Below are 21,102 nucleotides of genomic sequence, written 5' to 3' on the forward strand. Positions count from 1 at the left end.
ATTTAGTGCCTATGTTTTCTTCTATGTATCTTATTGTTTCAGGTCTTATATTCAAGTATTTAATCCATTTTCAGTTAATTTTTTTGGTGTATACTATGAGATAACAGTCTAGTTTCATTCTTTTGCATGTGGCTTTCCAATTTTCCCTTCACTATTTATTGAAGAGACTATCCTTTCTTCATTGCATATTTTTGGCTCCTTTGTTGAAAATTAATTGCTCACATATGTGTGGATTTATCTATGGGTTCTCAATTCTGTTCTATTGGTCTGTGTGTTTGTTTTTCTGCCAGTAGCATACTGTTTTGATTACTGTAGCTTTATAATATAGTTTGAAGTTAGGGAGTGTGATACTTCCTGCTTTGTTCTTTTTTTCTCAGGTGTACTTTGGCTATTCAGGTTCTTTTGTGGTTCCATATGAATTTGAGGATTTTTCTGTTCTATTTCTGTAAAAAATGCCATTGAAATATTCATTGGGATTGCCTTATATCTGTATATTGCTTTAGGTAAAATGACCATTTTAACAATGTTAATTCTTTCAATCCATGAACATAGAATATCTTTCCATTTTAAAAAAAAATCTTCAATTTTTTTCAACAGTGTCCTGATGTTTTCAGTGTACAGGTCCTTCACATCTTTCGTTAAGTTAATTCCTAGGTATTTTATTCTTTTCATTGCAATTGTAAATGGGATTTTTTCTTCACTTCTCTTTCTGATATTTCATTGTTAGTATATAGGAATGCAACAGATTTTTTATATTAGTTTTTTATCCTGCAACTTTACTGAATTTGTTTATTAGTTTTACTGTGTGTATGTGTGTGTGTGTGTGTGTGTGTGTAATCTTTAGGATTTTTCTACATGTAGAATCATGTCATCTGCAAAGAGTGAGAGTTTTATGTCTTAATTCCCAGTTTGGATACCTTTTTTTTTTCTTGCCTAATTCCTCTAGCTAAGACTTCAGGTACTATTAACATGCCACTTTTTTTTTTTAGGCGAGGCAACCCTTGGTTGACCTCACAGATTGCAAGGATTGTCAGTTACAATCCCTTATTTTTTTTATTTTTTACGCCTCCAGCACTTGGTCTTCCTAGGTGGTCTCCCATCCAAGTTCTAACCAGGCCTGACCCTGCTTAGCTTCAAAGATCAGACGGGATTGGGCTTGTTCAGGGTAGCATGCCGTAGACTACAATGCCAGTTTTAATAGCCAGTTAAGAATAGAGAGAATATTTTTAAATATCCCAATTTAACTATTTAGTATTTAAATATTTAAAATACTAAATTTATATTTAATGTTAGTATTTAAATATTTAATATTTTAAAATTCCCCAGTTTTTGAGAGGCTATATTACATTAGATTTTAAAGAAATCAAGATTTTTTTCATTGAGTTTGCATTTCATAGCACATATGAAATAACACATGTGGTGACTTTTAAAACATACAAACCAAAAATTTCCTAGGCATATTGTTCTTTATATTGGTGAGTTGGAAGCTTGCCCCCCTATAAGATTCCACGGATCATTCAAACAGAAGGATCTGGCTCCTGTTTATATTTTGCCTGTCTAACATTTTGAGATTTCGTCTAAGGTGAATGATGTACTGTGGGCTAAATCTCCCTAGTGCTTGTTTTTGTATGGCCTTCGAGCTTTTACATTTTTAAATAGTTTTAAAATCAAAAAAAGTGTAACATTTCATGTGAAAATTTTATGAAATTCAAATTTCAGTGCCCGTAAATAAAGTTTGATTGGAACACAGCCAGTCCGATTCCCTTATGTCTTGTCTGTGGCTGCTTTCATGCTACAGCTGCAGAGCTGAGTAGTTGCGATACAGACTGTATGGCCTTCAAAGCCTAAAATATTCACTCTCTAGTGCTTTATAGGAAGAATTTGCAAACACCTTTTCAGTTCCAAGTGTGGTAATACATTTGGTGCGATTCTACTTTGTCCGTTTTGTCCAGTTAGCAGATGGTAGCAGAGATAGAAGCCTTTAAGTAAAATAAAATTCCTGGATTGTGTGTGGATCTAACCACTTCAAGTTCTCCTTACCTTCCAAAGTAATGCAAGTGAGAACACTTTGAGTGAAGCGCTGTGTGAGAGCAAGGTAAAGCCTTCAAAGTTGATATCAAAAGGCTGCCGTGGCAGGTGGGCCTGCTATTGAGGCAGTCAGGAGGGAGCCTGTGAATAGAGTTCTGTAATCTGTAATTTTTTAGGCCCAAATGCATTAGATAAAAAAGGGCATAACTCAGTGGGAGTGTTTTTCTTTTTCTTTTCTGATGTTCTTAGGCTGTAATCTTCTCAACTGCTTCACCAGAGTTTGTCTGCTGTAATTACTGAGATCTGCGGTACAAGTTATCAACAAATCAGAAGAACTAAGAAAACTTTTCCTTGAAAATAAAAAAAAAAATTATCTTAAGCTGCCAACCATGAAAAGCTTAAAAAATAAGTTCTTTATATAACTTCATAAAGCACTTCTGGGTAATTCTTCCTGTTTGCCTTGCTGCTGATTAAAACTCAAAGAACATTAAATTCAGTTTCTTTCTAAATAGAAATATTCTGATGGGTATAATTCTCTGGCAAGTAGCAGCTTAGAAATATTCATTCTTCTGTCCATTTGAAGACCTACTTTACTTACATTTTTGTTGACATTTTTTTCTCTTAGTAAAAGACATTTATTTTTTATTTATTTGTTTGTTTGTTTATTTATTTGTTTGTTTGTTTATTATGGTGACATTGGTTAATGAAATCCAGTAAGTTTCAGGTGTACAATTTAACACTAAGGCATATATATATATATATATATATATATATATATATATATATATATATTTACATTGTGTGTTCATAGTTAGTGCCCATAGTTAGATTTCTTTCTGTCACCATGTATTTGACCCCTTTTACCCCATCAATTTTCCCCGTCATCCCTCCCCCATTACTCTCTGGTAACCACTAGTCTATTGTCTATGTCCATGAGTCTCTGTTTGTTTGTTGCTTTTAGGTTTATAGCCCACATATAAGTGATATCATGTGGTTTCTTTTTTGACATAGTTCCTCATTATTGTTTGGAATAAAACTCTAGAGAACTGATATCTTTCAGAAGTCTCATGTTTAAAACATATTGAAATAATGGAACATCATGCTAAGCAGACACACTGTGGTATGGATTCTACCTGGTACGCTGCAGTTTTTGACTTCTTTGTTCCAGTGGCTGGGTCATGGCGGAGGCTATTCAAGGCTTTATTGAGATGGTTCCATTATTTCTTCCAGTTGTCCTTTTCCCATTGCTGGTGAATAAAAGTGTTAGCCCAGATGTGAATGTCAAGTTCAGCAGCATTGGAAAAGCAGTGGTAGTTTAGTTATAGTATCTAGTTGACAAAAAGAAGAGAAGTATAGAACAGAGAAGAAGGCTTTGTGTTTTTAAAATAGTGAAAAAAAATGACCCTCAGTTCTTAAAACTCAACAATAAGAAAACGATTTACAAATAGCCAAAAGATTGTTTAATAGACACCTCACCAGAGATGATATATATATGGCAAATATGCTCAATATCGTATTTCCTTAGGGAGTGCAAGTTAAAACACCTGATACCATTACACAGCTAAAATCTAAAACACTGACAACACTAAATGCTGGCAAGGATGTGGAGCAACAGGAACTCTCATTTATTGCTGGTGGGAATGCAAAATGGTCCAGTCACTTTGGAAGACAGTTTGGCAGTTTCTTACAAAACTAAACGCGCTCTTATTATACAGTCCAGCAGTCACATTCCATGATATGTATCCAAATGAATTGAAATCGCCCCTTCCCGCCCCACATCTAGTCTCTGAGTGTCAGCAACAGTGGAAAGAAGAGGCCATGCAGAGGGGATGAGGCATGGAAGTCACATCTACGTTAGTGCTAAATGGGCAGGAGTACATTTAGGTGCTCTCAAAAGATGAGCTCCTCAGCAATATGACTTCTTTCCTCAGAGCAATATGACTTTTCTTGCAATATTGTCTGCTTTTATGGGGGAGGGGAGATGAGAATTACTTGAGCAACTTGTGTCTTTAGTGAAACCTGCACACCAATTTGATTTATTTGTCAAGAACAAAAAGAACAAGTATAAATTAGTACTTGTTCGGGGGGATGGGGAGCACGGCATAGGGAATGCAGTCAGCAGTAATGTAATGGCTAGGTAGCGAGCCAGAGGGAAGATAAAGCAATCAGGAAGATTGTTTTGTAAACTATATAAATGTCTAACCAATGTAGTAGTACTGTATACTTGAAACTAATAATAAAATAAAATAAAATAAAAAAGAGAACAGTAAAACCTAATGCCCCAACATTTTTATTAATTAGATGATGATGATGACAATGACCATGACAATGACTACAGTGATGATGATGATTATTTTGCCTTAGCTGAAAAGGTTTAGTCAGTCCTCTCTCTCAGAAATTGGGTGCTTAAAAATATTTATCCCATTGATTTTTTCCCCAAGTGATTTCTGTTCTTTATTATCCTTAAATGTCTAAATCTATAACCTCCTCAAATTCTCTCAGAAGCAGGCAAAAATAAATCTTAAGTAAATGTAAAAATAGTGTCATAACCTCAAGTGGGAAAAGATTCCCCAAACCATAAATACAATTTAAATTCTAGTTCACCTCTTGACTTCAAACCTTTTATTTAAATCACAAAGACATTTGTTTTTAGAACTGGAAAAGTCCTCAGTCATAGAATTTTCCTTCATGTAGTGACCAGTCTTGGGTACTAAGTGGAGGAGATTTTTAAAAGAATAAAGAAAAGGTTATTTATCTCTTCTTCCTATCCATTGATAATAAAAACAGACACGCATAGGAACAGTAGATGTTGTTGTGGAAAGGAATAGAGTTCTGCTCTGTGCTCTGGAGACAGCTCTTGCTTTGAACCGCAGTTCCATAGTTTACTGGCTATGTGATCTCAGTTTCTTCAACTGAAAAATGAGAAGAATAGTGATGGTACTTACCAGGTAGAATTGTTGTGAGAAGTAAATTATATAATGTGTATAAAAAGGGCTTAGGCTAATGCCTGGCCCCTGATAATGTTTAGCAAATGGCACCTTTTATTATCATTGTCTTTATCACTGGGATCATTAGTATGTACTACGATAAATGCTCTAGATCTGCATTTAAATGGAGTATACCCAATAGCGTATAAACTCATAAGCCAAGAGTTATCTTTTAAATATCAGCTAATTAATGATTTAACACTGTGTCAGATATGACCTTTATCACATTTAAAAAATATTCATTGTAAGATGAATTAGAATAAAGCTATAATAGTAATAATAATAAATGTGGCCAGAAGGTTAGATGTTTATTTACCTGGCAGTGGAATACATTACAGTCCCTCTTCTAGTTTGTAAACATTGCCTAGGAACATTTGAGGGAAGTACTTCCGAACCTATGATTCTGACAGAGAAGCTTAAATAGACATGGAGAGGTCTGGTGTCTATTTCCACAGGAAAGACCCATATCATCTTGGTAATGGGTTGAGTTTATGTCTTTTTGGGAGGATCCTTTAGGGTTCTGGGAGAATTTATCATACATTGTTCTAAAATGGTGAAGTGGAGTTTATAGATACTTGGTGCAGCATGGAAATGACCTCAAAGTGAATTATTTCAAAGTATTTTGTCTAACATAAATAATGACCTATAAAAACAAAATTAATAACAGCATCGCTTATTTACCAGGTATCAGGAATAATTTTTATCATACATGCTAAATTATTTGGGGGGATGAATTACATAATTTGAAAGTTATCTAAACATTTAATTTCTAGCACAGTGCTCAGCACATTATAAGCTCAATGAACTTCAGTGAATTAAACTGAGTGTCTTTGTGAGTTCCTAGAAATGCTTTGCAGAAACGGTCCAATGCAGCACTGTTTAAAATGTGGTGGTGACCAATTCATGATTATAGAGTCAGTTTAGTTGGTCATGACCAGCATTTAAAAAATGAAATAGAATGAAATAGAATGGAAAATATTAGTGTTGCATATATTAAGGGAAAATATTGAGTTATAAAATGTTTGCTTCAAATACATATATATGGGCATCCTGAGCCAGAATGAAATTTTTTCCTCCATGAGTTGTAGTTAGAAATGCTTAAAAGCCAGTGGTGAAGAGGAAATTCAGGTATCAATTGGATAGTTTAACCCTGTTTTTGATGATGCTGATGATAACAAAACAGCTAAAATTTGAATGTTTACCATGTACCAGTGCTTTTTTTTCTTTTTTTTTACACAGATCACATTTTATTTGGAAAATGCTACATACACATTAGTCTCTCTTTATCTTTGGTTTCGTTTGCTGCAGTTTCAATTACCTGGGGTCAACTGAAGTCCGAAAATATTAAATGGGAAATTCCAGAAATAAACAATTTATGTTTTAACCTGTGCAGCATTCTGAGTACCATGATGGAATGCTGTCCTGCTCTGTCCAACCCAGGATGTGACTCGTCCCTTTGTCCAGTGTCTCCATGCTGTATATGCTACCTGCACGTTAGTCAGTAGTCACCTTGGTTATCAGATTGTCATGGTATCAAAGTGTCTGTGTTTAAATAATCCTTATTTTTATTTAGTAATGGCTCCAAAGTGCAAGACTATGACCATGACGATGACTACAGTGATGATGCTTCCTTTAAGTGAAAAAGTGATGAGTACAGCACAATAAGATATTTTGAGAGAGAGACCACATTTACATAACTTTTTATTATAGTATATTGTTATAATTTTCTATTTTATTATTTATTATTTTTAATCTCTTACTGTGCCTAATTTATAAATTAAACTTTATTATAGGTATGTATGGGGAAAAAACATAGTATATATATATATATATAGGATTTTGTATTACCCGTGGTTTTAGGCATCCATTGGGGTCTTATACATACTCCCTATAAATAAGGGGGGACTACTGTAATTCAATTATGTAATGAAGAACAAGTTGTAAGGATTTTCTAATTTCATGGTTAAAGTGCCATTCCCAAGGTCACAGAGCTATTGAAGAAGTTGAACTGAGAGTTGAACCAAGACTCTGCCTCCAGGATCAATGGACTAGAATCACCATAGACTCCCTTGAACAAGGCAGTTCTCAACATTTTGAGTGTTACTTAGTGACCTTGCCATCAGAGTGTAGCCCCAAGAAGCAAAAGGAGCTCAATCTAACTTTGATCCCTTGAGATGGGCCCCTTGGTTCCATGGCAGCAGTGTATTATGTATAAAGCCCTGAGTTTAGAAATAGAGACTTAGAGCTGAATACGATGTCGAACAATTGGTAACCTCTTTGAGCTTTGGATTTTTCCAGTTTTCTTTATTCTTTTCTTTTCTTTCTCTCTCTCTCTCTTTCTTTCTTTTTTTTTTTTTTTTTTTTTTTTTTTTTTTTTGTAGAGCTGGTGTCTACTGAGGGGTCGTGCACTTAACTGCATGTACTCTGTGCCAGGCACCATTCTAAGCACTTTTCATGTACAAATACATAGTATTCTCATCTCACAGAACCCTATCTAGTAGGTCCTGTTAGCCTCACTGTTTTACTGGTGTCAAACTGAAGCCCAGAGAGGACTAGTAACTTTCCCAGGCTCACACAGCTACTAAGTGGCATTGCTGGAATCCATCCCTTGTAAACCTGTTCCAGAGCTATGCCATCAACCATGACGTTAAAGATCCTTCATGAATGTTAAAGGACTCCTTCTTAGATTTGACCCGTTCAACTCATTAGACACCTTTTGGAGTTTCAAATGATTGGTCAAGAAAGTGCTTTCTAATGTATAGAGACATCCACTCAGTCTTCTCACTGCTCACTCCATTTGTGGGATGAAGTGTGGCCCCGTCCTTCCCCTGTCTGTGGAAGTTATGCTGGCCTTTCCCTCAGCCTGGAGGGGCAGTTTCCCAAGTGTTCCTCTCCTCTTGAACCCATTTCTATGCATCCTTAGTTTCCCTAACAAGGATTAACTATTTTTAATTGATTTATTCATTATTTAAAGTTGCAAATAATAACTTTTCATTCTCTCCAACTATCTTCTTGAATTCCTCTTTGTCTCTTCTAGTGTCTTATCAGGCTTAAATGATCAGACTTAAATTCTTAAAAGAGAATTATTTTTTAAAACTACGTAGCAGTTTTCCATATGTTGTTTAACATGTTCTACTTTAAATTGAAGGCCATTACTGGCTGCAAGTAAATGAAAATATATCGAAATTTCAAGTGTTGGTGCTCAGAGATTCTGGTAACATTTTAATTTCAGTCATTTGAAGCAAACTAGAGTCTTGGAACAAAAGCTTGGGTTATTTTTCTTGCAGGGGAGATGTACGAGTCTCAGAGTTCAGGAGTAGCTGCCAGAAGTCTCCCCTCGGTCTGGCCTTTACTGTAGGTAGGGACAGGGAGGCAAAGAAAATGAACAGTTATGAAACATGCTTCTCCCAACCCTTCCTTCTAACTCCAGCCTGACTTAGTACAACATATGTGCTCATTCTTCTTTTTTCTTTCCCATTTTCTGTCTATAATGGACTTGGAGAACAGCTGCTTGCTAACCTCCTAACATCTTGCCTTTTACACTTTAAGTCCAATTTCAGGTCACTCCTTAAGAGTCTCCACTCCTTCGATTTTTTTTCCCCCAAGCCCCAAGTTCTCAGCCTTTAATTTTTTTTAGAACATTTTACTCATATACAGATTTTCAACTTATGACAGCATGTTAATGTTTAATCAACCATGAAGACACTTGTTCCTGGGTTAAGTCCCTGTCAGCACTATGGGAACAACTATAGAAAGGAGCAGGAAGGACACACACACACACACACACACACACACGCCCCTAAACTAAACAAAAGCAAAGATCTCTAAACCCTGTCTTACTAAAGAAGAATTTCCAAAGCTTATTAAGCATTAGCAAAATATCCTCAAATGGCAGCAGGTAGAGAATGCACATGGGCCGTATGCTGATTGGGGAATCTAGTTAAATGCCCATAATTATGTAAGGTAAAGTTAAAATAAGAATAAGCTGGTGTGACCAATGTGACTTCCAATGAGAGGTGAATTTCTACTTTGCTCTTAATATATTGATGACAGCAAATCTAAGATAAATCTCGAGATGTTTTTGTTTGACTGGCATTTTATTTGTAGTGGGCACGCTGCTGGGACACATGCAGAAGGGCTATGGTTGAGTCCTTTCCTTATGTTCACCTATTCCTCCCATCCCAGTAGCTGTGTCTGGGTCCTCTGTGTTGGAATGGAAAGCTTAAGGAAGCCAGAAAGTTCTTACTTGACGTTATTGCTCTTAGCTGGCTTTGTATGCTCTGGACCTGGCAGGTGTTTAAGGCTAACTTTTTTCTTAGGGATGTTTTTGTGGATTTGCAGAGACTACCCACTCTCTCGCTACCACCCACTTGCCACCCTGATCATGACATCCTTTCACTTGTAGTTCTCTCTTTTTTAAAAAAAATTTTATTTTATTATTAATTTCAAGTATACAGTACATTGGTTAGACATTTATATAGTTATAAGATAACCTACCTAATTGCTCTTTCTTTCCTCTGGCTCTTCACCTAGTCATTACATTAATGCTGACTGCATTCCTTACTTGTAGGTCGATGCAGGAGATATATTTTCTCTCTTCTGGTTCTTCATTTATTCTTTCTCTGTCCCAAGGAATCTGTTAGTCACCTCCAGCTTTCATTTGCTAAGGTCTTGCCAGGCATCTAGGACACTTTGCTGGACGAGTCCGAAAATGACCTCACACCAGCTCTCTTGTAGTGGCTCCATCGTGTCAGGGGAAACAGGCTGGTGTCCTTCGTGCTGGTGAGCTCTGGGAGCGCAGGCCCCTCCGGAGTCCAAACACAGCCACCTCTCCTTGAGCTCATGTCTGCAACTCAAGTACACCTCCCTCCCTGTAGGATTTCAATCCATTGTGACCTTTGTATGCAGGGGTCATGTGTGAAGATCTCTACTGGTCCCATGAAATTGCCCTTCACCAGGCTTGAAGTGTGACTAGACACCCCTCACCTTTTCCCAGGGTTTAAAGTACAGCTTTCTCCAAATAAATCTTCCTCACAAATTCTTTTCTTGGTTGCTTTTTTTTGTTTTCATTTCTGACTTTGATATTCTTGTAGGTGAGCTGTCTGAGTTCCCTAACTCGTTTTGAACACTATTAAGATCTGCTTTGGGGTCTATTATCTCTAAACTGAGAGGAAATTTCCATTTTGACATCCCTTTATACATGTAACAGCTAAACCAAACTCTGAGGACCGTGTACATTATGAGGCCTGGACAGAGCTTTGCTAGGGCAAAATGTGCTCTCAAGGGATGTTAGCAGAGCATTTCTCCCAGGGAAAAGCCTACTTTACAGACCTTCCACTGGATAGGAAATGCCCTGATTAGTGGAGCTTGCTGCTAAATGGTTTGAAACCCACCCAATGGTAAGTGATTGGTTTTTTTGATTAGAAAGAGGAAACATTTTTCTTTAATCAAAATATCAAGAGTAATTGGGTGCCAGCAGCTGAGGCATTTCCTCTTGATTGTGGCCTTTTGTGTTTAGGCTGGTGTGCTATTTCAGCCTTCCTTTGGACTTCTAGGCCAAGTCAAGTGCAGAATTCTGAGCTCACAAATCAGCTACACTGACAATTTTCAGAAGGAAGATCAAGTTGCTTTCACTTTCTCTTGAGCTCCTCATGCCTTTGCCTGGGGGATCTGCATTCCTCCATCAAACTGGCTTTTGAAAGAGCCTCCTACTCTCTAGGCCAGGGGTCATTACTAGGTGCCAGGCCATACATGGCTCATGGGTAGGATTTTATTTGGCTGTTTTTGTTTGTTTGTTTGTTTGTTTGTTTAGGTCTGTACAGTATTTTAAAAAGCAAGTCATCTAGACTTGTTTGTCTTAATTAAATTTTCGTTCCTGGAAGCTAACTGCATGTACCCTGAAGGCATTTGAGGTTTGCTACCTTCTCTTATATCTTTTAGGACAGCAGTCCCCAACCTTTTTGGCACCAGAGACTGGTGCGCCTATGAGAATCTAATGCCTGATGATCTGAGGTGGAACTGAGGCGGTGATGCTAGCGCTGGGGAGCGGCTGCAAACACAGATGAAGCTTTGCTCATTCGCCCACCGCTCACCTGCTGTGTGGCCTAGTTCCTAACAGGCCACAGACCAGTACTGGTCTGTGCCTTAGGGGTTGGGGACTCCTATTTTAGGATATCTTCCAGTGTGAATTAGGGTAAATTCTCCCAAACCAATATGCCTTTGTATAATTGGAAGATATGGTAAAGCAGTTTTAGTTGTAGTTTTTCATTTCCTTTATCAATGATTGATTTGTTGTAGAGGAGGAGTGATGGAAAAATATGAAGAAAATAGAAAAGGGACAATGGGCATGTCTTTCTCTGTGGCACAAAGGCTACACAGTGAGGGCTGGAGGCAAAAGAGGGGCTTTCATAACACCAAAAAAAAAAAAAAAAGGAGATAATCAGATGCTCACATTCTTTTCCCCCACCAATGAGAGTTCATTAAAACTTAAATTGAATTGAGAAATGGTGCTTTATTGAGACAAAAAGCTACATTGGAAAAATACACCTTTAACTACCTCTTAAGCTTCTACTGAATATAACTACAGCCTTGCCCAAGAACCAAAATACCACCAGTGCGCCACAGGAGCCTTGACATACGGAGCATCCCATCTGGCTTGGTGTGATGCTCTTTGGACTAGAAAGTGTTCTCTTTGGAGTCTGTCTCTATGTTATGAAAGTGGGTAGACAAGGCAGCTCACCTCGAGTAGTCCCAGTGACAAGACCACTATTGGTTTTGTCACATAAGGATCTGGCAGCACCTCAGGAGACGTTGCCAGCCCTCCCTTGCCCACCCCAACTGGCTAGAAGGATTTAAGGGAGATGCTTTTAATGGCTTTACCATTGCCTAGTCCACCTGTAAGGAACACCGTTTGGGGTTGAGCAACATGGCATCAAACCATAAGCAGCCTATCTGTGGATTATGCAGGCATACGAGTCCAATTATAATGGCAGGAACCCACCTGTGCTGTGTTCTCATCTCAAACCTGGAATTCTGTTGGTACAAGGCCACTGAAGGAAGCCATCACACTCCTGCTCACCCCTGGGTCTGTGGTTTTTTCCAGGATATGCAGAAAGCTCATTTGTTCTTATCTGTGTTCCTTCAATTCTATTCAAAACAGCAGTTGTGGTGGAGGAATTTCTTTCCCCACTGCAGGTTACCTTTCTTCAGGATAATGCATGAGCTCACTGTTGCAGAGCCTGTTAAAGCCTTAGGCTGCACACTATGAAAAACAGTAGGGAAGTTCCTCAAAAAATTAAAAATAGAACTATTATCCAGCGATTCCATTTCTGGTTATTTATCTAAAGAAATCAAAAACACTAATTTGAAAAGGCATATGCACTTCTATGTTCATTGCAGCATTATTTACAATAGCCAAGGTATGGAAGCAACGTAAGTGCCCATTGATAGATGAATGGATAAAGAAGAGGTGGTACATATATACAATGGAATATTACTCAGCCATAAAAAAGACTGAAATCTTGCCATTTGCAACAACATAGATGGACCTAGAGGGAATTATGCTAAGTGAAATAAGTCAAAGACAAATACCATAATTTAACTTACATATGTGGAAACTAAAAAACAAAAATGAACAAATAAAACAGAAACAAACTCATAGGTACAGAGAATAAACTGATGGTTGCCAGATGGAAGGGGAGTTAGGAGGAGGGGTGAAAAAGAGGATAGGATTAAGACGTACAAATTACCAGTTATAAAAACAGTCATGGGATATAAAGTACAGCGTAGGGAATATAGTCACTATCTGTGGTGTCAGATGGGTACTAGACTTGTCAGAGTGATCACTTTTTAAGTTACATAAATGTCTAATCACTATGTTGTACACCTGAAACTAATATCATATGGTATGTCCATGGTAAATGAAAATTTTTTTAAAAAGTTAAAAAAAAGAAATCTTAGGCTGCAATTCTTACAGCATGTTATAGTGGGAAGTGAATAAAGCTCACTTTGCATGCCTAGTGTGTTTAGATATTACCAATGGTAAAATACACATGTGTTCAGTGCTTACTACGAGCTAGACTTCATGTCAAATTACTTAATCCTCAGAAACTCCTAGGAGATAGGGATTATCACATGCCTGTGTTACAGGTGAGGAAACAGGCACGGAGAAGTGAAGGAACTGGCCTGAGCTCATCCAGTGAGTACGTGGCAGGGGAGGGCATGAAATCTAGGTGGCCCAGCTCCCGAATCTTTGTTCCTAATCACTGCTACTTGGACTCGCTCAGATTAATGATGTAAAATTCAAATGAGGTGGTATTTGAAAGTTAAATAAACTCCCAAGTATTATACAAATACCAATTACTGCTCTCCTTTAGATCCTTTAGGGGTGAATGTTATGGGCAGAAATTCCTTCTGAAGGCAGTGGAAGTGTGAGAAAGAACATTGGGCACATGTGTTCTGACAACGTCACCAGCACGGTCATTGTATTAGTTTTCTATTGTTGCATAACCAGTTACAACAATTTAGGGACTTGGGTTTCAAACAACACAAATTTATTATCTCACAGTTCCCAGGGATTAGGCGTCCAGCACTGGTTCACTGGGTCCTCTGCTCAGGGTCTCCCCATGCCGAAATCAAGCTGGAGGCAGGGGCTGTGACCTCATCCGAGGCTCAGAGTTGTCTTCCCAGCTTACCGGTTGTTAGCAGATTTATTTTCTTGAGGATGTAGGACAGAAGTCTCTTGCTATCTGTTGACCCCGACCACTCTTAGCTCCTAGAGGCCACCTCTAGTTCCTTGCCAAGTGGCTCCCATAGGCAATTTACAACACAGATGTTTGCTTTCTTCCAGGCCAGCAAGAAAGTGTGCATCCCTCTGACTTCCCATCTCTCTCTACTTAACCAGGATGGAGTGACTATCCTATCACCATTAGCCCCCAGGTGATGTAACCTAATTGAGGAAGAGACAGCCTGTCATATTCACAGGTTTCACCCACACTCAAAGGGAGGGGATTATACAAATGGGTACACCTGAGGGTGGGAATCGTGTGGGTCATCGTAGATTTTGCCCTCTTTGGTCATTGTGCTTTTGGAGCCCATGGGAGTCTCAGCAACACTGCTAAAGGGCATTGTGAAAAAATTGCGGAATGGGTTGCTAATGAATATAGATAAAGCTGCAGAATCTGGAGCCCTTCTATGTAGGGCTTCACGGGGCTTTGCAGCCATGGGAATAATCAAGACCACCCAATGCCAGGAGGTAAAAATTGCCCAGGCAGTTCATGGACTTGATCCTGAGGAAAGTTGGTGCAGCATCCTTTGCAGGCTCACAGGCTCCCGGTTTCTTTTAGGCTCTGCAAGGCCCATGCAGAGCACGATGTGAGCAACATTTCTTAGCCAGAGAAGGGATGGCTCTTCGAGAAAATGTAATTACTGCTTCTGTCTGGCTCACCCATAGTCTGTGTGAGTAGGTGCTGGTTAGGTTTCTGTCACTTCTCACTTGTCTTTTTCCTGGGGGCAATTTAAATCTCAAAATGGATTCAGTCAGGAATTATCATGGAGGAGCTCCAGGGGAGGTTTAGTAGAGTCATCAGAGGCTGACAGGCAGTCCCAGCAAATCATGGGGCTTAAGGCCCTGTAATAAGCTTCACTATCCTCACCAGGCTGGGAGTTTTGTTTGTGAAGTTAGATCTCTGCTCACTGAGATGACTTGGGGTAAAGGTAGGGGATAAAGAGACTTTATTTGCACACAAGTTGGGCTTTTTGAAACCAGGTATTGAAATAAAAATCTTTTATTGATATAAGATGTTTTTATTTACAACGTGTTATCAGTTCAGCTCAGGATCCTTTGCTCTTTTGTTTTCTTAAAGATTTAAAACAACAACAACAACAACAGCTGCATTTCATGTTGGAGAAGCAGGAAAACTGATGAGATGTACTCAGTTGGTCCCAAATAATCATGTTAAGAATTGGGTCCCCTCAGGTTCTAGGCCGAAGGCAGTGGCCTATCAGGAATACTTAAGTAATGGTACTGAAAGCATTTTTGTATACATGTATTTTTATTATGAATTTATTACATGTTAATTGCAAAAGAAAATTAGAAAAATAGAAGAAAAAAGAAAGTAAAAAAAAATTTAAAAATGCCTTAAGCAGGTTATTTAAGTTCTTTGCTTTTTTCCCATATAAAATGGCTACAATAAATAGTATTTACATAATAGGATTATGGTAAGATTAAATGAGTTAGTGCATAAGTTGCTCAGAATAGAGCTTGCCACATGGTAAATGCTATATAACGTTTGCTTTTTTTAATGGTTGCATCTTAATTAATGGTTCTATCTTAAGGGTAAGGCATAATTTATCATTCATTGCTTGATAGTTGAGTGTTTTCAATTTTCTTCTTATTACAAATTATGAAACCCTTGTACAAATTTCTTTGTGTGTGCATCTTTGTCATCATTTCTTGAAACTATATTCCAGAAAATAATGTTTCTAAACCAAAATATTTAAATATTTTCAAGGTTTTTGTTATTTATCGGCAAATTAATCTTATGAAAAGTTGTACCAATTTACACTTCCATCTGCAGTATTGTGTCTGTTTTCTCGTATCCTCCCTCGCTAAGTTGACAAAGTAGTATCTTATGTTGTTTTGATTGGCATTTCTTTGATCACAAGGCACATGGCTGTTTTTTCATGTTTATTTGCAATTGACATTTATTCTTATAAATTATTGCTTCCTGGCCTTTACTTATTTTTACAATTCTCTTTTAAAGTTACATTAAGTACTTCTTCTATATCAAAAACACATTAAGTACATTTAACAAAGATGAAGATGATGATGATGAAGACAGTTGCCCAAGGCTTATATCACATACAACAGAGGCAGCAGCTCCATAGGGTCGAGCCTCTGATATTCTATCAGAGACTTTTTGTCATAGTCTCCATGTTCTTCAAATTCTTTGTTATTATTATTTTTGGTTATGTTTCTATAACAACCATATAAATTCGTGGTATAAATAATACCATTCAATTATTTGGGGAAAGGTTTGCCACGAATGCTGTTAGAAATGTTGCAAGAACAAGACTGTATCCTGCCTCTGTAACTTCAGGAATCATCGCAAACTGATAGACTTTTGTGAATGAAATTTCATTAGCGACAATTTTCATCTCTGCATTGTGGTAAATATTGTGACTACCTGGGAGAGAATCTTTTGGTTTATTAAAGAGCTAAGTATTCACCTAATGAGAAACTGTCAGTAATCTTGTGAACATGTGGTGGAATATTTATTTTTAAAGGTCTGGATGTGCAACAGGCCTCAGGAGCAGTGCTGATTCATTGCTTTAATTAGTTCCTGAATTCCGCTGCCTTTCTCTTGGCTCTGAAAACCTCTGGCTACACGCTATACTGTTGCTGAGTGTTGAATATCAACAGCAGTTGACATTCTTAATTTATGTTCCTGATTTCCTCTGTACAAATCTCATGGCAGACTAACACACATGTGATAAAAACGTGTTTTTAAAATAGCACAAAACATGTAAACTTTGGCAATAGACCAAGATCAAAGGACAGAAGTTCAACATTTTAGGTTAATGCAAAGAACTTTTTTTTTATCACAAGAATTGTTCACCCATAGCATGGTTCACCTTGCTGAAGCAGTCACTAGGATTCCACCATTCGGTCAGATCAGCTGCTTACGGATGCTGGAGTCTGTGGCAACATGAGAGAAGTTCATGGTCATAAGTAAGTTGTTGCACTTCTTTTGTCGAGAGATTAGTGCCTTGGTCAGAAGAAATGTGAGTGGCACTATGACGATAAATCAGGCATCGTCTATGTGAATGGTGGTACTTACAAAAGGCAATTCCTCATCCAGAATGTATTGATTCCAGTGAGGACAAATTTTTGCCCCCTCTGTGATGGAAGAGAACCAATGTAACCAACCCCCATTATACAGCTAGCTGGTCCACTGGAGCTCATTGCTGGTTCCAGTTGTTAGGAGGTCTAGCACTCAGTAACAGTGATAACCAGATTTGCCTTCATTAGTCTATGGCCAGTAGTAAAGTTAATAGAAGATTGTACCAGACCAATGAAAGAGGGATGTTCATTGATATGTAGAACTCCATGGACTTTGCTGATTGCATACTCAGGATACTTTCCCTATATTCCTCTGTCTTCTGTATTTCTTGCAATGTGGTAGCTGGATTTGGAGGTGTGATCAGATTCAGATACAGTTCCTCTGGCAACACTTCTAGGAGTGTTCTTCCATCAGAAGGAAGTATTTGTCTGTTCCTCTTTTTGTAATATGAACAATTATTGATGCTTAATGCCTAGATTCATTTATTTATTAGGGATGATAAAATGGTGATATTCTACTTTAGACTTTTTTTTTTTCATTTATTAAGTGGGATACTTTTATAGAAAATTGCTTCCTCTCATTTACCTTTTAGTCACTGAGTAGTACAGTTCATACAGGAGAGATGAGATAGGTATTTGATTCTTTTCCTTTATTTACCAGGTTTCAAAATAATGAATTGGTTCTCTCTCATCCTCCAAAGGTGTTAAATACATGCATGACTTTGTAGGCTTAAGCATATTTGATAGGTCCCTTTTAATTGCAATAAGTTTTCAAAAGCTCAGTGGCAGCCTCTTAAAGATGGCTCCTGTTTATTTTTCCTGGATGTCCTTCGAAGATATAAAAATCTATGGACTGAAAACTAAAGAACTACTTCTCTAGATCAGCCTTTTCTTCCATTCATTTGTGGCCTTAACTGACCAGGGAATATGTTTTGAAGAGCAGGGCACACCCTCTATACAAAGGGAATGTGTGCTTTCTGTTTACAAATATCCCTGGCTTTGTATTTAGAGACCAGAGCACTGGCTTCCTGTTGGGCCATTCTTCTCTGGAAATGAGATTGCTTTGCCAGCGTTGTCCACCTTTTCCGGAAAGATTTGATATTAATAGTTTTCTCTAGAATGACTGTTTCTTCTATGAGGCATGTGCTCTTCTCTAGTCAAACATGTAGTATAAAATTGAAAACAGTCTTTTAATTTTCTTTCTCAAAATTCTCTATGTAATCCAATAAATGTCTGCAAATTAACCTCTGGGAAAAAATATAATTAATCTTATTAAATGCAAGATTGCCTCAGGCTTCTTTGTGTGGGGCAGAGGGACTTGAGTTAACATGAGCTGTGCATTGAAAATATAATTTCTCATCTTCAGAGGAAAGTTATCCCAACCCTCTCCTCTCACTAACCCGCTTTTCCTTTAGCTCAAATGCTGCGTTTTCTGGCCTCATCTTTTTGATCTTGGACAATTCTGAACACTTTAACTTTCTCATTTCTGTTTCTGTGACAATGACTTTCTGGCTATAGGGCTCCTGTAAGAATGTTTATGGTAAAAAATTGACAGAAGAAGTAATATTTGACCAAGCACATAAAAACATACTAGAGCGAATAAAGATAGTTTTGAAAAGCTTATGACATCAATGTCTGTGAGAGTTTTCTTTTGGTTTATATCATTCATGTTTGCAGGCTGGGTTATATGGTTTATAATGATGGGTGTTCTTATTGTAGAAGACTCTACTGTAAAAGATCTGTCTGATCCTCTGGCCTTAAGTCTTTAACCTGATATTCAGATCCCTCCATAGTCTTATTGCTGTCCTTCCCTAAAACCCTCAGTGACTCCCTATTACCCATTGGACTGACTATGGACTTTTCACTGTGGTTACAATTTACCCCTCCAAGCTCATCTCCTTGTCTTTCCTATGGGCACCTCTCAGATCAGCTACATGAGATTGATTCCATTTCTCTGGCACAACCCATGCTTTCCTACTTTAGCTTTTGCTCATATAATTCCTTCTATTTGGAGCGACCTTTCCTTCCATCTCTACCTGCAGAAATCCTGTTATTATTTTAAGACCAATTTGAAATTCCTCATCCTCCATGAATTTCTTCCTGATTCTTCCAAGCAATTGTTTATGGCAGTTGGTTTTTATTGTTTTGTTACATGGTTAACCATTATTGTTGCTATCATTTATGTATTCATCTAGTACACCCGCTGCTGGGGGATAAATAGGGTGGCTATATATCCAGATGTTCCTGGGACATCTCTAGTTTATACTGGTTCTTCTAGTACTCTGTCTGGTTAGCACCCCCTTTCACTCTTAAAAGTATCTTGATTTGAACGATAAATTAAGTGGTCACTCTTGGAATATGGAAGTGGAGGATTAGAGCTGCATCAGACTCATGCTCGAATCTCTGGATATGTAGCAGAAGGGATGGAGTGACCCACATATGGTGAGCAAAGAAGTTCACAGAAAGGAGCTGCCTTGTGCTGGGGCAGGGGTCAGGAAATGCTAAAGAGATTAGTTTTGATTCCTCCCAGAGCTAGTCCTCCCCATGGCACTCTATTACTTTCCCACTAGAAGTTTGGTTCCCTGAAGGTTTAATAAACAATCCCTCCCAGCATGAAGGGCTGTGGCATTGTTTCCACACCCTGTGGTCAGTGCAGTTAGAGCTTCAAAGGCAAATACATGGGCATTGTGTGGAATATTTAGTACACATGTGAAAGAGACTCTATTTACTTATTGCTCGTTCCTTTTTGTTTTTAAAATTAACCCACAGAAAAGCTGACAATAATTCATAGTCCCTTTTGCTACATGTTACATGTACTTTTTCGTGTTCACTTCATATATATATGTGTATACACACACACACACACACACACACACACACACTCACACATTGGATTAAGTTTGTGTTTAAGATTTATGGGTAAATGAACCACTTCAGTATAGGTTGAGGACATCATGATGCTTCACCCCTAAATACTTGCACGTGTTTCTCCTAAGAATAGGGACCATCTTCTAAATAAACACAATATCATTATTATATCTAAGACAATTAGCAGCAGTTCCACGAAATCATCTAATATATAGTCCATACTCAAATGTCCTCTAACTGTTTTTGGATCCGGAATCCATTTGACCCTTTATGTCACTTTCATCTCTTTTAATCTTGCACAGTCTTTCTGCCTGTTTTGAGGGTGTCTGTGTATGTGCGTGTGTGCAACATAGTTGTTTGAACTCCTTGCCATCTCCCCATCAAAGAATTTTGCCTTTACCCACTCAGTTTCCTCCTCTTCCCCTCTCCTCTAAAGAATGTTCCATCTTTACTGATCCCCACTTTTTATAATTTGCTGATGCAGAATTTGGAGATGGGTTCGTGATGTGGCGTAAGGAAGAGTTGGGAGGAGAGGTGTGTGCTTTGGAAGTTGGTCTTGGAGCTTTGGGAAGGCCAAGGTTCCTTCCTTCAGCCCACCCCCACCTAGGATCTCTCTGATGTCTGGGCTTAGCGAGGAGTGGGAGGAGTTTTGAAGAAGTATTGCTGTGAGTTATTTATTGGATTCTCTTTAATATTCTTCAAGAACTAGTAGAGATTATGCTTACTTATTAGTTATTTTTAGACCATGCGTCCCTAAATGTGACATTCCCCCAAGATGAGGCCTCCTGGGAAGCCAGTATTTATTCTCATCATACACATCCTTTGTCTTCAAAGGAGAAAGTAGTAACATCCATAGAGAGAGAAAGCTTTCTTATGGCTATGATCGCAAGCCTGAGAATGTCTTAGAGGATTTTAGCAGATCACAGAATTTTGCAATCCACATCAGGACACTTTTGATAATGAAATATTTATAGTGAGTATGAACATGATAGTGAAATAATTATTCCAAGGCAATAGGTTTAAGCCAAAAGTGGTGTCAGGCAAACCAGAACATATGGTTCTAGTTATAGACACCTGTTATTTGCACCATAGTTTATCTTATACAAATGGATAAAAGTTATAAATAAGCATGATGGAAAAAAATGTATGCATGTATACTACTGCACATAAATATTAGATTAAATCATATGAAATTGCCCTCCAAAAGCAGCAATTACATTTTGTTCAATCTAATATGAGATGCCTGTGATAATTTCAAAATTTTGATGAATCTGCTGATTATTTCTTTAAATAGTAAATTCTTTGAGGATAAGAATCATTTATTTTTTCATTCTGTTATTCATTTTTTTGTTCATTTATTCGTCAAACATTTATTGA

General features: G+C 37.8%; 1 pseudogene; it reads right to left on the reverse strand.

The window, feature by feature from the left end:
* Positions 1-1,063: 1,063 nt before the first annotated feature.
* On the reverse strand, positions 1,064-1,181 carry LOC120595900 (uncharacterized; annotated as a pseudogene).
* Between the last annotated feature and the right edge of the window lie 19,921 nt (positions 1,182-21,102).

This window comes from Pteropus medius, unplaced genomic scaffold (assembly GCF_902729225.1).
Source record: "Pteropus medius unplaced genomic scaffold, Ma_sr-lr_union100, whole genome shotgun sequence".
NCBI classification, from domain to species: Eukaryota; Metazoa; Chordata; class Mammalia; order Chiroptera; family Pteropodidae; genus Pteropus; species Pteropus medius.